The sequence below is a fragment of the Chiloscyllium punctatum genome, chromosome 3 (genome assembly GCF_047496795.1).
Source record: "Chiloscyllium punctatum isolate Juve2018m chromosome 3, sChiPun1.3, whole genome shotgun sequence".
Lineage (NCBI taxonomy): Eukaryota > Metazoa > Chordata > Chondrichthyes > Orectolobiformes > Hemiscylliidae > Chiloscyllium > Chiloscyllium punctatum.
Window position 1 is genome coordinate 152,525,539 of NC_092741.1, and position 16,455 is coordinate 152,541,993.

Sequence of the window (16,455 nt, forward strand, 5' to 3'; positions counted from 1 at the left end):
GACAGCCCTTAACATAGAGGCCACATTTGACCAAGTGTGGCATCAGGAGCCCTGGCAAAACTGAGGTTAATGTGAATCATACCTGGCACAAAGGAAAATGAATGTGGTTTTTGGAGGTCCATCTTCTCAGATCCAGGATATCTCTGCAGAAGTTCCTCCAAATAATGTCCTAGGCCCAGCCATCTTCAGGTACTTCATCAAAGATCCTCGCTCCATCACGAGGTGAGAAGTGGGGATGTTTACTGATGATTGCACAATGTTCAGCTTCATTTACAACAAGAACACACTGCAGCTTTGGAAAAGATTAACAAGAAGTTACTTTCTATTGATATTCTAATGAATTACATATTCAGCACCATTCACAATAAAGAACATAGTGCAACTTCGAAAAGACACACCGGACATTTTAATATTATTATTAATTTAATATTTTATGCTTATTAATATTCTTATGCATTACAATCTAGACTTATTTATTATAGCAGCCATAATTCTATCACACACACAATTAGGTGTACTCCTTGTTCAAGTGTAAATGACAGAAGGTGAAAAACAGTCTATTTTACATCAAGAGCTTTGACAGGGGTGGACAATCACAGCTACATTGGGATGTAAAGGTATCACAAATCCTCTCATAGGATGGAAATTCCAGATTGAGACAGACCTCGAGTCTTTGATAATATATTGAAATTAAAGGAAATTAAGTATATCTCTGCAAAATTTCAGACTTCGGTTGATAAAAAAATGACTACAACATTGTCTACACTAATGGTAAGGCTTAAGTGATGACAATAATACTAGGGGGTAACAACAGATTAAGCAAAAAAATGATGTCATTCTTATAGATTAAGAAGTCTTACCCTCCAGCAAAAAGCAATACTTTACCAGCAACTGAGGGTAAACTCATAAATATGTGCAAAAGAAATATAGCAAGGTGTGCACAAAGATCAGACAGCTCCATCTGCAAGGGTGATCAAAATATACTCCTATAGTCTAAGTGCTGAAAGGGTTCCGTGAACAGAAATAACACTTGACAATATTGTAAGATTTATTGGTGTACATGAAATGGTGACATCAAGGTTGATGTGACTAGAAATCCATAGAAACTACACAGGGGACATGTAGATATCGTAAAGAACAGAGCAACAGTACAACAATCATTGGTGTTGCTTGACATTTTGTTCGTCGAAATGTGTGTCAACTTCAGCCAAGTGCCAAGAAAGCCAATGATTTTGTTAAAGCCTTTGAAAAATCTGTGAGTTCAGTTAATAACAGATTTGTTTGATTTTTGACTTGATCCTAGTCAATTACTATGGAAAATGGATTGAAATGGCAAGACATCATTTAAACATAGCAGAGTCAGTGATTATCACACTGAAATGGATCTTTGTTGTGCCTGGAAGAATTATCATCAGAAAATGCACCTCAATTTGTGGATGAGGATATAAGGAATTTCACTTTGAATGTAAGCATTATCAGGGTGATAAGTTCTCCATTACACCCTCCTACACACAAGGCTGAGAGAGCAGTCAAGACTGTGAAGTCACTGAAGCTTAGGAGCAACCCCATTGTATAATGGGTAGTCACTGGCGGAACTGTTATTTGGGAGAGGTTAAAAACAGATATAATAATCATCTGTCAAAGAAGTCAAGTCAAATGGAACTTCAAGATCATAAGAAGACAAAACAACTACAGAAAAGCCACAATAAAAAGCAACGGAGATGGTACAGCCCTAGACCCAAACTAAAAACTCTGTTGATTTTGAAGCCAGGGCAGAAAGTTTGGTTAAAGGACAAGAAGTTAGAAGTCACAGTTGGCAGATAAATAGATCTTATCGACAGAACAGCTGAAGTGAATTTCAGGAGGAATAGTAAAGGTATTATCTTTCCTCATCTAAGAATAAGACTGAGTATAGTTGTCATAGAATATGGGACACCCATGCCCATATGCATCAAACTGTGTACAGAGTGATAAAGTAACTCCAGACTTGGTACAGCACTGTCAAGCTAGTTTTGAACTCAAGCAATTGTAATCAGGATGTCCATTCAGAATTCCACATTGTCTCAACATGGAAGATTCAGACTTTTGGAGGGGAATGGGTGGAGAGAGGATAATAATGGTGACAATACTGATAATGATGGTAATACTGGTATGATATTGATGATTATAAAAACTACCTCAAGTAAACTACAGGAATAATGTTAGACTAAGAAGAGATAAACTTGAGTGTGGCAGGAGGAGGTGTTCTCTAATGGAGAATCATAACAATATAAGTAATCGCATGACTCTGACAGCATTAAGAGAAATGACTCCAGCCTATATTGAGCATGTACAGAGAGAGGTCTTGGACGCTAAACTACAGAGCTATATTTGATAACTTTATGCAGAGATTTAAATAAAAGAAATGTTATAATGAGAAAGGAGCGGAGGACCCTTACTTCGAGATAAGGAGCTAGTAGCCTCAGGGACAGTATATGTACAGACACCCGCAGTCTGAGATGATCCAGATCAGTATGTCAATATGCATGTAGCAATATTGGCTTAAAGCACATGATGAAGCAGCTATTTCAACAACTGATTGAAATGAATAAAATAGATGCAATTAAGAAGAAGCTTGCCAAGCAAACAAAAGAGGATAAATATTTCTGATGATAAATTTAGTGAGAAAAGATGGAAGGAGGCTTTTAATGCTAATGTGATCTGGTTGGGCGAAAAGGTCTGATTCTATCCCATACATTGTACTCTTTCTCTTAAAGCTGAAAAACTTTGAAACTGCTAATTTTCAGTCTCTCTTTTGTGCTACCAACTTTTACATTAAAATCTAAATATTGTGTGAATGAAATAATTACTTACTGATTTGTCTTTTTTTGAGCTTTAGAGGTGCCTACATTATAAGCATTGATGCTTAATGAAAGAAAGAAGGAACTATATAGCACCTTATTGCGTCGCTTTACTAAATTGATTCCTAGGGTGACAAGACTGACAGATGAGGAGAGATTGAGTTGGTTAGGATTGTATTCACTGGAGTTTAGAAAAATGAAGGAGATCTCATAGAAACCTATAAAATTTTAACAGGACCAGCCAGGTTAGTTGCAGTAGGGGTAAACCTTTTTGGACTGAGTCCTGAAGAAATGTCTCCATCCAGAGAGTGGAATCACTACCACAGAAATTGGTTGAGGGCAAAATATTATGTTTTATCAAGAAGGAGGTAGATGAAATTCATGTGGCGATAATGGGATTAGGATATTGAGCTCGGTGACCCTATAGATTGGCAAAGCAGGCTGAAGAAGTCAATTGGCCTACTCCTGTTCCTTCCTTCCATGCTTCTATGTTCAAGGGGATTTCTGTTTAATATCTTAACTGAAAGATGGCACTTTAGGCAATGGTTCCTCAGTATTGTACTTGAAATGTTAGCTTAGACAAGTTCCTCAAAACCTGATTCATCTTAAATCTGACACACGGAAGAGTGTGTTACTGATAATCTGCAACACAGGCGATCAAGAACCATTTTCTCCTCCAAACAAAAACAAATTACAGTGATACCAAAATCTTGTTGATACATAATGGAAAGCAGTAATGAAAATGGTTTATATAACTAGAGACTACATTGGAAAACTTACTCAAACAACAGAATGGTGACCAGGAGCAAGTTTAGTGAGTGACGAATGCACCATTGTGTTTTTTTTTTCTGATTGCTGTTCCAGACATCCTTTCTGGAAAGGATATATAGGGTTTCCTCAGCAACATCAAACAGCAAATGATAAACTTCCACCAATCTTTTTGTAGTTGTTAGTGTTACACTTTCCTCTTTCTTCACTAAATCTGTGCAGTTGTAAAATTGTTTTGTTGTTCCCAAAGTATAATTTAAGAGAATGTTCCACGCACCTGAAATTTTAAAATAACATCGATGTTCAGATTTTTTTGAATATGAGGATGCTGTAAATTCACACTTATAATTTCCAAATAAGGACATTCACACATTACTTTTAAAAAGCAACTCTAATCTTGCATAATTAGTGTTTTAAGGTTAAAAGTTTTTCACTTCAAACGCATTTTGGCTTTTTAATTTTCTCCCTTCTTCTGGTTCATTGTTGGAAACCAGAGTTTCCTAACTGTCATTGTTCAAACTGTCTAATTAGCCAGGGGAGCTTAAAGAGTTTGCCTTAAAATGAACATGTCAAAGAGAAAATCTAAGAACTAGGATGCAGGTGTTTTACAATGTACAGTGGTGCAAAAACTAATATCAAAAGATACCAGTTAAAGCCAATCAAGAGATTCCAATTTTCAAAGCCTGACAGTGGTTGGTGGAAGGAAAGACCAAGGAAAACAAGGATTCCTAGGAAAATTAAGTTTGAGATAAAGACTGTATTTCAACATGGTGAAGGGATAAGAATGAGCAAGATTGTGAATGATGACATGTAGGGAGTACAAAAGGAAACGTAGAAAAAGTTTCAAAGGAACAAAGTATAGTGGCAGTGATGTAATTTAATAGAGAAATGAGAAAAATTGTATTAGAACATCAATGTCAGACCTGCTGCCAAATGTATGTCCAACTAGTGGAATTCAAAAAAAACACAATATGACATGTGCAATATCCATGCTCTGGAAGGCAATAGAATTTTCTCCAAATACATAATTGAACAATGAATACTCAACATGTTGGTGTCACATTTGCTTGTCAGCTATCACTGGCTTTGCAGAAAAATTAAAAGGTAAAATATTTAAGCTTGCTTTTTACTAAATCTATATAATCAATTGCCATGGAAAACAGTACTCCACCAGTAAAGCTCATATCGTATTGTGTACATAACATAAATACACACAAGGTTTTTTTCTCAATATAGTCTACAAACTATTATTTACTCATCACCTTAAGCAAGTGACTTCACCTGACAAAGGAACAGTGCTCCAAAAGCTTGTCATTTCAAACAAACCTGCTATAACCTGGTGTTGTGTGACTTCTGACTTTGTCCATCCCAGTCCAACACCCGTACCTCCACACCTTGGATGCTATAGAATTTGATACATTACACCATGGCCTTCCTACGGGACTCGAGAAGGCAATACATTTCACCTGGAACTAATTTGGAGATCTAACACCTTGCAATGTTATTCCTTTGATCCTGATAGAGATGTGCAACCTCCTGTCTTTAAAATTGAGGAGTTCCAAAAAAAACTTTATTATTTACTGACACCAAGTCCTGTTCACTGATCTCAGCTATACCCGTTGGTTTCAAGTTAAACGATGCTTTGTTTGTCAAATTCCCATCCATGTTTCCAAAGCCCTTCATGACCTTTTCCCTTCCTCTGCCTGTGACACAGCACCAGGTTATGGTATTGGACTATAACCTGGTGTTGTGTGAGTTTTAACTTTGTACACCCCAGTCCAATATCGGTACCTCCAAATTATGTTTGTGACATCTTTCAGCACTAAAAATATTCACGCACCTACCTATCCTTGCATTTCTATTCAATTGACCCTGAATAAGAAACAGCAGTTTTTTTTAAATTAACTACTTCATCGAAAGATGTAACTTTTTTTTTGTTTATCACACTCCTATTGCTATTGTTAAGTTAAAGTGAACATCAATCTAGTGCCAAACCTAAAGCTAGTAAATAACAGTTTAAATTTTTAGAAAAAGATACCAAAAGTGCAATGCATGATTTCTCCATACAATCATACAAATGATCAAAGTTCATGAGTTAATATTTGAGTCATAAAATTGGCTGATTCAATGTTCACAGAGTTTTACATATTCTTTCTCTTGGTGCATGTTAATTGTTACTCTGACTTATATTGCTAACATGAATAAATTGCTCTCAAATGAGATGTTGCTGTGAAATCTCTCTCCAGAAGAATTAATTGCCAAAACTTAGGAAGCAAAATTTGATGACAGTAGATATATGCAGTAGTTAATATACTGAGACAAAGATAGCTATTTTCTACGCAGGTTCTTGATTATAATTTAGACAGCAGAATCACGGAAAGCTCAGGGAAACGCATTAATGTTGGTGCTCAGTCCAGAACTCCCTTGGCTACTTAGGTGAAAATTACAGCTGATGAACAAGAAGAACCCACAGATTTCAACCATCATTAAACTTAAATTTGACACCAAGATGAAGGATCTAAACTGTATCCTGCAGCAAATTATAATGTCTGAATTTTGAATAAAGGCTATGTGCTATGTGGATTAGTAAACTGATCTCTCATTACTGAAAAGAACATTTCTTTATTTTCTCAATGAGTGTGAGCCCTGAATCAAACTGGTTTCTATTCGTAATTCTAAACTCACTTTCTAATTGATGCTCATAAATGCCAGAGAACTGCACCATTTTTAACAACAATAACTAATCTCATTTAATAGGTCATCAGAAATGCATGAACTACCCAGGAGCAGTGAACTGGGTGGCAAAAGAACACAGGTTTCATTGCTGGCTTGTGCCAAGTTTGAAAATAAATAAGAGTACATTGTAAATCAAGTTTAGTAACACTGTCATCAAATCTTCTTCACAAAGTGCCATTCTTGACTCATTACAATGAGGATCCAAAGAGGTTGATCACCTGCCAAACATTTGGTAGAAATAATTAGTGAAATAATCTGAATTTCTAAAGAATTACAACTTTTAAGAGGGATTCCTCTATTCATTAGACCACTAATTGTTGAAAAGGAATGTTAATGCTTTTAATTATTCACATTTTACTTTCTCTGCAGGCTCAAAGAGACTGAATTCCTGTGAGCTAAATGAATCAAACTCTTTTTGATTTTACTGCTCCACCGAGAATTTGATCTCCTCAGAGATTATACTTTATTCATTGTTAAATGTTAAGTGAATAGTTAGTACATGTATCATGATGCATAAAGGATGAATAGAGGGGTTATCCAAGTCACATTGTCTGTATCAGATGCCTGGCTACACAATTTGTAATTTGAAAAAATGAGAGCCATGCTGTTATAACATGCAACAGTAGAATGGAGATTACACTGTCTATATTTCTCATATATCAAACTGCCAAGTGAAGATTGGGAAATTTAAATGGTGATCGTCTACTTCCTTCATGTCATAGAGTCATTGAGATGTACAGCACAGAAACAGACCCTTCGGTCCCACCCGTCCAAGCCGACCAGATATCCCAACACAATCTAGTCCCAGCTGCCAGCACCCGGCCCATATCCCTCCAAACCCTTCCTATTCATATACCCATCCAAATGCCTCTTAAATGTTGCAATTGTACCAGCCTCCACCATTTCCTCTGGCAGCTCATTCCATACCCGTACCACCCTCTGTGTGAAAATGTTGCCCCATAGGTCTCTTTTATATCTTTCCTCTCTCACCCTAAACCTAAGCCCTCTAGTTCTGGACTCCCCTCTATGTTCACCACCTGTGATTCTAAATCACTGGCTATGGAAATGCAAGAGCAAAGTACCTGATACTGGAACTCTGAAATGAAAACAGAAGGTTCTGGAAATTCTTTGGCTTGAGTGGAGCATTTCATCTGATGTGAACTGATTGGGTTACATGACGATTCTATGCCATGTATCCAATCAATCAGATCTAAGGAGGTCTGGCAACACATGGAGTGAGATCAGATTATGGGTGGCATGCTGCCCTGCCCTTGTGGAAGAATTGGGAAGTGGAAGGGCTGGAAAGATGGCATGGAGAGGGGCCAGATGGTCTTTTTGGCATCTGCCCACTCCAGCCATTGGCACGACGGATGACAGATGTCCTACTCAACCTGAAACCCAATTGAGCCACTTCATTATCCCATGAAGGGCTTCTTCCTGCCTCTCTTTGCATTTTGCCTGTGACTGGGAGGCCAAATATTTGGGGAGACAGCTATTTCTTGAGACACAAAGGCCTCCCACCCTGGCACCACCCCTCTGACCACCTGGGCCTAGTAGCCCTACAGTGCACAAAGTCATTGATGCAGCTTCCCCGACTGGAGCAGCATCATTCCTCCCTTATTCCCCTTTCAACTCCCAGTGAGCAGGACAGGGGGAAGCGTGCTTCTGCTGGACCCTGGCTAATAGTTCAGGGTCAGGATTTTTCTGTAGAACAGGCCATCAAGCAACATGTTACCTCTTTTGTTGCATTTCTCATGCTCCATCAACTCACAGGTCATTTCTCTCTCTCCTTTCCCAATCGTCTGCAAGGAGTTTGTCGAGGCCAGTTGTTTTTTGCCCTGCTTAGAAAAGGTTTTGTCCGTCTGACTCTTCTTCTCTCCCAAATAATGAATATGTTTCCATGATTCTCAAAGGGATATATTTTTTCCCTTTAACGGTTGAAGGGAATTGATTATGATTAAGGGGAAATTAAATTCCTAAAAATGAGATAATTAAAGTAATTATATTTCCCAGATCATATTCACTGCCACAAATAAATCTTAGCAGTTTCCCAGTCCTCGGATCTGAATTCACCATGATGCTCACTTGTTTAATTTAGATTGCTATGATAAATCGTTTCCTGCTAAGAATTGGGATTATTTGTAATCATTGCGGATTTACAGTTACCATTAAGTCCTGCCCAGAGGTTTGGATTATATTAAGAAATACTAACAAACTTTCTGAAGGCACGGTGGGTAAATTAATTGCCAATTTGGTACTGATCCACAAGGATCTAGAAAATCCCTTGCTATCTAACAACTCCCTCACTGAAATAAAGTATCTAAGTGAAAGCAACAACAGGGGACTTACAATTACCCTCTTTTAAAGTTCCATGGGTAGATAAGAAAAATCATTTGAAATTCCTACTCCAGATCACCAATTGATATTTCTTATTGGGCAGTGGCTGGTGACTGGACTGAACTGGATTCTAATTTTCAAATTGCCAAAGAGGCTATCAACATGCTCGTAGACTCCAAACTCTGAACAGCCCACATTGCAAGTTTCACTGCTCACTTTGCATGAAATCCATGGTTAGAAAATTATATGTAGCTCATGGCAAAATTTTCCCACAGAATGCGAATAAGAAAATTACTTCTCCTGACCGTCACAGATGCTTTGATCTCAACTGATGTTAATGGACGACAAGATCCAAGTGAAACCAAGTATGTTACATCTTAACGTGGAGTTCTGTTACTCACAAGAGGTTGCCAGCGTACACTTGATACAAAATATAAAATATTTATTAAACGAAAGCAAATAACATGCACTACGGGCTGAACCTTGCATGCCTTTTGGCTAAATGCCAGTTGCATTGAGTTTTTTTAGAAGGATTCACACCTTGAGGCCTATAATGTTTTCTAGCCAAAACACATACCTCATCACTATAAGCATTCTTTTCAACGAGTTCTAACCCCATCTTAAAATGTCAATTTCTGGCTAGACCTGCAGCCTGGTTCAGTTCATCAGCTGGGCGCATGTTCCTGAGTGCACAGTGGCCTTCCAGCAAAGTTGTGATGAGAGTTGCAAATGCAGCCTGAATTACAGCTTTGAAGTGCAGGAGCATATCGCTAGATCAGAGATGTGGCATGAGGGTTCTTAGAGACTGGGGTTCTTAAATGACTAGTACACACCAGAAGCCTGTGGATTGGGAGTCTATGTGGTTAGTACCCATTGGATGTTTATACCCATTGCCCAACGTGGAAGCCCTTTCAGCAAGCAGTGAGCTGAAGTCGAGAGTGTGGTGCTGGAAAAGCACAGCAGGTCAGGCAGCATCCAAGGAGCAGGAGAATCGACGTTTGGGGCATAAGCCCTTCAACAGGAACGAGGTTTGTGGGCAGAGGGAGGTGTGAGAAATGAATGGGATGGGATGGGGTTTTGGTGGAGGGTTGCTGGGAAGCAATAGGTGGATGAAGGTGAGGGAAAAGGAGATAGTTCAGAGGAGAGGAGTGATTGCCTAATTGCCTAACCCCTGTCCTAGGCAAACTTCAGTTCATTCCAAAAATCTGTTGCCAGCATTTTCTTGCTTATCCTTAATTCTATTATCCTATAATCTATTTTAAAATTTCCATCTTTTTAAAATTCCCTTAATAGCATGTGACTCCTAATCTCTAATTTCTCGTCCCAAAATCATCCCAACCTAGGAGTATACTTAAGGGAGAAATCAGGAGGGCCAAAAGGGGACATGAGATAGCTTTGGCAAATAGAGTTAAGGAGAATCCAACTGGTTTTTACAAATATATTAAGGACAAAAGGGTAACTAGGGAGAGAATAGGGCCCCTCAAAGATCAGCAAGGCGGCCTTTGTGTGGAGCCACAGAAAATGGGGCAGATACTAAATGAGTATTTTGCATCAGTATTTACTGTGGAAAAGGACATGGAAGATATAGAATGTAGGGAAATACATGGTGACATCTTGAAAAATGTCCATATTACAGAGGAGGAAGTGCTAGATGTGTTGAAATGTTTAAAAGTGGATAAATCCCCAGGACCTGATCAGGTGTACCCTAGAACTCTGTGGGAAGCTAGGGAAGTGATTGCTGGGCCTCTTGCTGAAATATTTGTATCATCGATAGTCACAGGTGAGGTGTTAGAAGACTGGAGGTTAGCTAAAGTGGTGCCACTGTTTAAGAAAGGAGGTAAGGACAAGCCAGGGAACTATAGAGCAGTCAGCTTGACATTGGTAGTGGGCAAGTTGCTGGAGGTAATCCTGAGGGACAGGATGTACATGTACTTGGAAAGGTAAGGACTGATTAGGGATAGTCAACATAACTTTGTGCGTGGGAAATCATGTCTCACAAACTTGATTGAGTTTTTTGAAGAAGTAAAAAAGGATTGATGAGGGCAAAGAGGTAGATGTGATCTCTATGGACTTCAGTAAGGCATTCGACAAGGTTCTCCAAGGGAGACTGGTTAGCAAGGAGAACTAGCCATTTTGGATACAGAACTGGCTCAAAGATAAAAGACAGAGGGTGGTGGCGGAGGCGTTTTTTCAGACTGGAGGCCTGTGACCACGAGCATCAGTGCTGGGACCCCTACTTTTTGTCATTTATATAAATGATTTGGATGTGAGCATAAGAGGTATAGTTAGTAAGTTTGCAGATGACACCAAAATTAGAGGTGTAGTGGACAGCGAAGAGGGTTACCTCAGATTACAACAGGATCTTGACCAGATGGGCCAATGGGCTGAGAAGTGGCAGATGGAGTTCAATTCAGATAAATGGGAGGGGATGCATTTTGGGAAAGCAAATCTTAGCAGGACTGATACACTTAATGGTAAGATCCTAGGGAGTGTTGCTGGACAAAGAGGCCTTTGAGCGCAGGTTCATAGCTCCTTGAAAAGTGGAGTTGCAGGTAGATAGGATAGTGAAGAAGGCATTTGATATGCTTTCCTTTATTGATCAGAGTGTAAGTAATGTCACTTCCACCCCTCAATTCCTCATTCACCACATATGACATCATTTCCACCCCTCACATCATCGCTGATGTCACATGCTCAGTGACTTCCACTCCCCACCCCACCCAACTGCTGTGGTCACCACCACTTCCGTCCCCACCAATGCCACTCACCTGCATTCTGCTGACACGCCTCCCACAGGTCCCACTGTCACCATCCCTGCCCCTTAGAAACCGGAGGGGAACACCACCCCTGCTCATGACTCCACCCCCATTCCCCCTAACACCATGCCCACACCAGTTACAGGCTCCGCCCCTACTCCCAGCTTTACACCTACACCAGGTCCTAGGTCCTAGCTCCTAGCTCCCGCTGAGTTTTCACCATTCCCTCAACCTCCCCCTCACTGAGGACGAACGATCAGTCCTCAGCAAAGGCCTCACCTTTATCCCCCTCCGCCCATGCATAAATGAATTTGATACGCGCCATGACATCGAACACTTCTTCCGCCACCTCCGTGCTTACTTTTACAATCAGGACTCCCGCCCACCTTCCGAGGACCCCTTCACCCGCCTCCAACACACTCCATCCACCTGGACACCCTGTGCTGGCCTATTACCTGCCCTCGATCTCTTCATTTCCAACTGCAAGACATTGGTTAGGCCACTGTTGGAATATTGTGTGCAATTCTGGTCTCCTTCCCATCAGAAAGATATTGGGAAACTTGAAAGATATACAAGGATGTTGCCAGTGTTGGAGGATTTGGGCTATAGGGAGAGACTGAACAGGCTGGGGCTGTTTTCCCTGGAGCATTGGAGGCTGTGGGGTGACCTTATAGAGGTTTACAAAAATCATGAGGATAGGATAATTAGACAAGGTCTTTTCCCTGGGGTGGGGAAGTCCAGAACCAGAGGCCATGGGTTTAGGGTGAGAGGGGAAAGATATAAAAGAGACCGAAGTTTCAACATTTTCACTCAAAGGGTGATACATATATGGAATGAGTTGCCTGAGAAGTGGTGGAGGCTAGTATAATTGCAACATTTAAGAGGCATCTAGATAGGTATATGAATAGGAAGGGTTTGGAGGGATATGGGGTGGGTGCTGGCAGGTGGGACTAGATTGGGTTGTGATACCTGGTCTGCATGGGCAGGTTGGACCAAAGGGTCTGTTTCCGTGCTGTACATCTCTATGACTCACTTTCTCCTAGTGAGCTGAAGTCTCCAAGTACCCGCTCTGACTTCCATGTCAAGAATTCTCAATGTCAAGCTTGTTAAGCGCATTGCTAACAGAGCAGGTGGAATATTAATCAGACGAGTTGTGGCTTTAACAGGCTATAATCTTCTTCATAAGCAACTTGCTCTGGCTGGTGAGCAACTTGCGATGCTATTCAGCAGATGCATAAAAGATGGAACACTTTCCTCCCAACCTTGAGATATGTCTCACTGGATTCCTCATGTGGTTCTGCCACACATCTCTCCATAAGCCACACTGATTAAGTTTCCACCAAACAGGAGACCAGACAAAAAAAGGTTAAAAAGACTTAATTTTTTTTCCATGGTGTTTGTAATGAAGGTACATTGTTCCTTTTCCTCAGCAAGATCCTTAAAAAGCCTGAGTGAAAAGCAGTCACAGCTGTAACTGGCTTCCTTTTGGTGAATTGCTATGCCTTCATTAGATGCTATTATTCCTCACCAATTCTTCCTGAGACACCTAAAACAAACTGTCAACTCAGCTCTATTATTTTAACTTTAGAGCAAACACACTTCCTTAAGCTCAGTCCCTAGCAGTTTACCGGTCAGATTGCTTGGTGAGTTTAATACTTCAGGCACCACTAACACTCACAGACGAGCTGATTTTCTGGGTTGTTTAAACATGGTGTGCGTGCCGTGGAACCCCTTTTGCTCGGTATTAGCACAGTTTATTTTCACTTTCTTTTTCAAAACGTACTGAAATGTTAAACCCAGCTCCTCAGTTCAAAGTTGTAAAACTTCTATAAATAAACAAAACAGGCCTCCAGACTCCTCAGAACAAAGACCCCACCTTCACAAATGAAATTCTAAAACTGACACATGATTTTGTCTCATTCCCGACATACACAGTGTAACTTCGAGTTATATTTTGTGTGTGTTAAGAACACAAAGAATGTGAATAGCTGTTATCTGCAAAACTGTAACCCAGCCTGAGTCAGCACTACAGAAGAGGGGAGAGGTGAAAACATTAACAGCATTCATGGTGATTACCAATATTTTCTGACATATGATTATAATCAAATCTGGTGCTTTTATGATTAGCAGATAGTGACTTAATTGATGCAATGTATAAACCACAGAAAGACATCAAGGTAAGAAGTGACAGGCTGACAGACTGTAATAAGTCAAGTCCAGTGTCACAATCCACAGAGAGGGAATATAGCAGCTACATGATTTTCAACCTAAACATTTTTATTTACAAATGTCAAAGTCATAGTGACTTTTATAAAATTCACAGAATTGAACCAGCCTAAAGCAGAAGGAAGTTATTTGTCCCACCAGCATTCCAAATAAACAGTTTGTTTTTAACCTGGAAAATGGAACTAAACTATGACTGCATTTTCCCACCATCTCTCCAGAAGCATTTAGATGAGCACTTGAAATACCTGAACAAGCAAGGGTCAAGGGCTGGAACATTAGATGTTTGATATAGTATGGACAAGCTGGACTGAAAGATATTTTTCCATGCTGTAAAAAGTATGCCTCAAAGTAAGCCTGAATCGCAACAGGTCTAGCTTCAATGGTGAGAATGAGTTGCATAATCAAAGTATTTAGAAAATTTGGCCACAAATAGGATGGTGACCTCTAGATGAGGCATATGAGAAATGAATGAGATCAAGTTGACCATAAAACATTATTCTTTCATGGGATGTGAACATCATTGGCAAAGCTAGCCATCCCAAATTACCCTTAAGAGTGGTTGGGAACTAACATCTTGATTTAGTGAGGTTTAAGGTGCAGGTGGTTTCGGGGAGTTCCAAAACGTCACTCTGGTGTAGTGATAATGTCAGGACACCTGTGTAAGCACATGCACCTCAGGTAGACTTGGCACTGGTGGTCTCAGGCATCCACTGCTCTTACCGGTCCAGCCAACTTTCCTTCAAAAAGCTGCACAGCTGCTCACGTGCCTGACTATGCTGATGTTCTGTGCACAGCCATCAGCATTAAGCACTGACTGTGGAAATTGCAGCTTGAGAAAATTAGTGGCTATGCTGCTGTCAAAACAACTAACTTCAGAGAGTTAAAATGCAGCCTGTAGATGGTATGTACTGTTGTCGTTTTGCTCTTGTCTACTACTGGTGCAAGTATTTAAGCCAATATGCAAGATTCCAATCAAACAGTGATTTATGCTCAATGTTGAGCTTCTGGGGTACTGTTTGAACTTGCCCAGGCAAGTGCATCATAGCAAACACCTGATTGTGCAGATGGTGGATGGGCTTTGTAGAGTGAGGAGAATGCCCAAGCTCTAGTCAGCTCTTCGACAGAATACCTAATGCCACATCCAGTTATAGGTCTAGTGGAGAGTAACCTTAAGCTGCAGATAGCAATGGTGTTCAACACCAGAAAGATCTGTTCTTAAGATAATTTTAACTGATTGACATCTTGAGTGCCAGATATTTTTTACTAGCCTTAGCTACATAACAGACCAAGGGCCCAGAAGATGGACATTTTTTGTCTTCTATGTAGGCCTTCCAGTAGATACTAGAGAATATTACATTGCTGATGGGAAAGGGCACAGTCCCTCCCACCCCAGGCAAAGGCATACAGCCATGGGACTTGCAAGCTCTCTTTAGCATTTGCATTCAAAGACTAACACTTGTACGGGTAATGTGTCTCAGTGCAAGGACATTAGCACAGGAGTTCCTCAGGGTAGGGATTCTGAAATTACGACATCTCTGCAGCAGGTCAGACATGAACCTGAGCATCCTGAAAGGTAGGGACACTACCAATAAAAGTATTAGTGTTCAGAAGACAGTCATTTCAATTCCAGGTCTGCCCTGCAAGGGGTCTTCAAGGTACACTTGTCACTATCAACAAGTAACATTTTGCCATACAAATACCCTTCCCCTATAGTAGAATCTAAATCTCTACTCCTGGAGATGCAATACCATGACCAAACATCCTTGGGGGTGATCAATGACCAGAAACTCAACTGGACTCCCAAGAGCAGATTAGGCGTTAGGAATACAACACCAACTTTCCAAAGCCTGTGCACCATCTATTAAGTGGTGGAAATTAGGTGTAATGGAACACTTTGGGCACAGTCCATATAAGCTTAAGGACTAGGAGCATTGAGCTATTAGGCCCCTCAAGCCTGCTCTGCCCTTGAAGGGCATGGCAGATATTTTCATGGACTCCATTTACCTGGCCACTCACTCCTTTACTGTTCAGAAGTCTTTGCCTTAAAAGCAGAGGTAGCCTCACCGGATTCAGTGGGCAAGGAATTCCACAGATTCAACCCCTTTGGGTAGTTACTCAATTCAGTAATAAATCACTTCCTTGAGGCTACGCCCACCACACACCCAGTTCTAGCTTCACTGGTCAATGAAAAGACCATCTAGGACACAAACCTGCTTGGTTAATACCTCATCCACTCCTTCAAGCAAAGGCTCAGTCCACACTGCTACCTACCAAATGCACTGCAGAAATCCTTTAAGGTCTTCAAACACCTTCCAAACCAATGAAAGCTTTTGTCCAGAAGGACAGGGGAAGTAGATAATTAGGACCACACTCCCTACAAGCAAAAGAGACTCACCCACTTGGAAATATTACCATTCCTTCATGTTACCTGTTCAAAATCCTGGAATTCCCTTCCTAAGGGCATTATGGACCAATTCACAGCACACAGACTGTAAGGGTTCAAGGCAGAGCACCACTACTCAAGGTGAACTAGGGACAGACATGTTGGCCAGTGACATGACCCAAAATGGGTGAAAACAGAACTCAAAATTCCTCATGTTAGTATAACATTCAGATAGGCAGTGACATCCCTGGGTGTCTTGTCAGAGGTGGAGAGTCTACCTGTGCAGAGATGTTAAGCCTTGACTTAAAAATAAAAAAGGTTCGAACTTTAGTGTGCTTCTAGAGCAAGTGAGCCTTGAACCAGGAAACCTAGTTCAGAGATTGTGGCACCCTAATGAAAAATGCTGGAA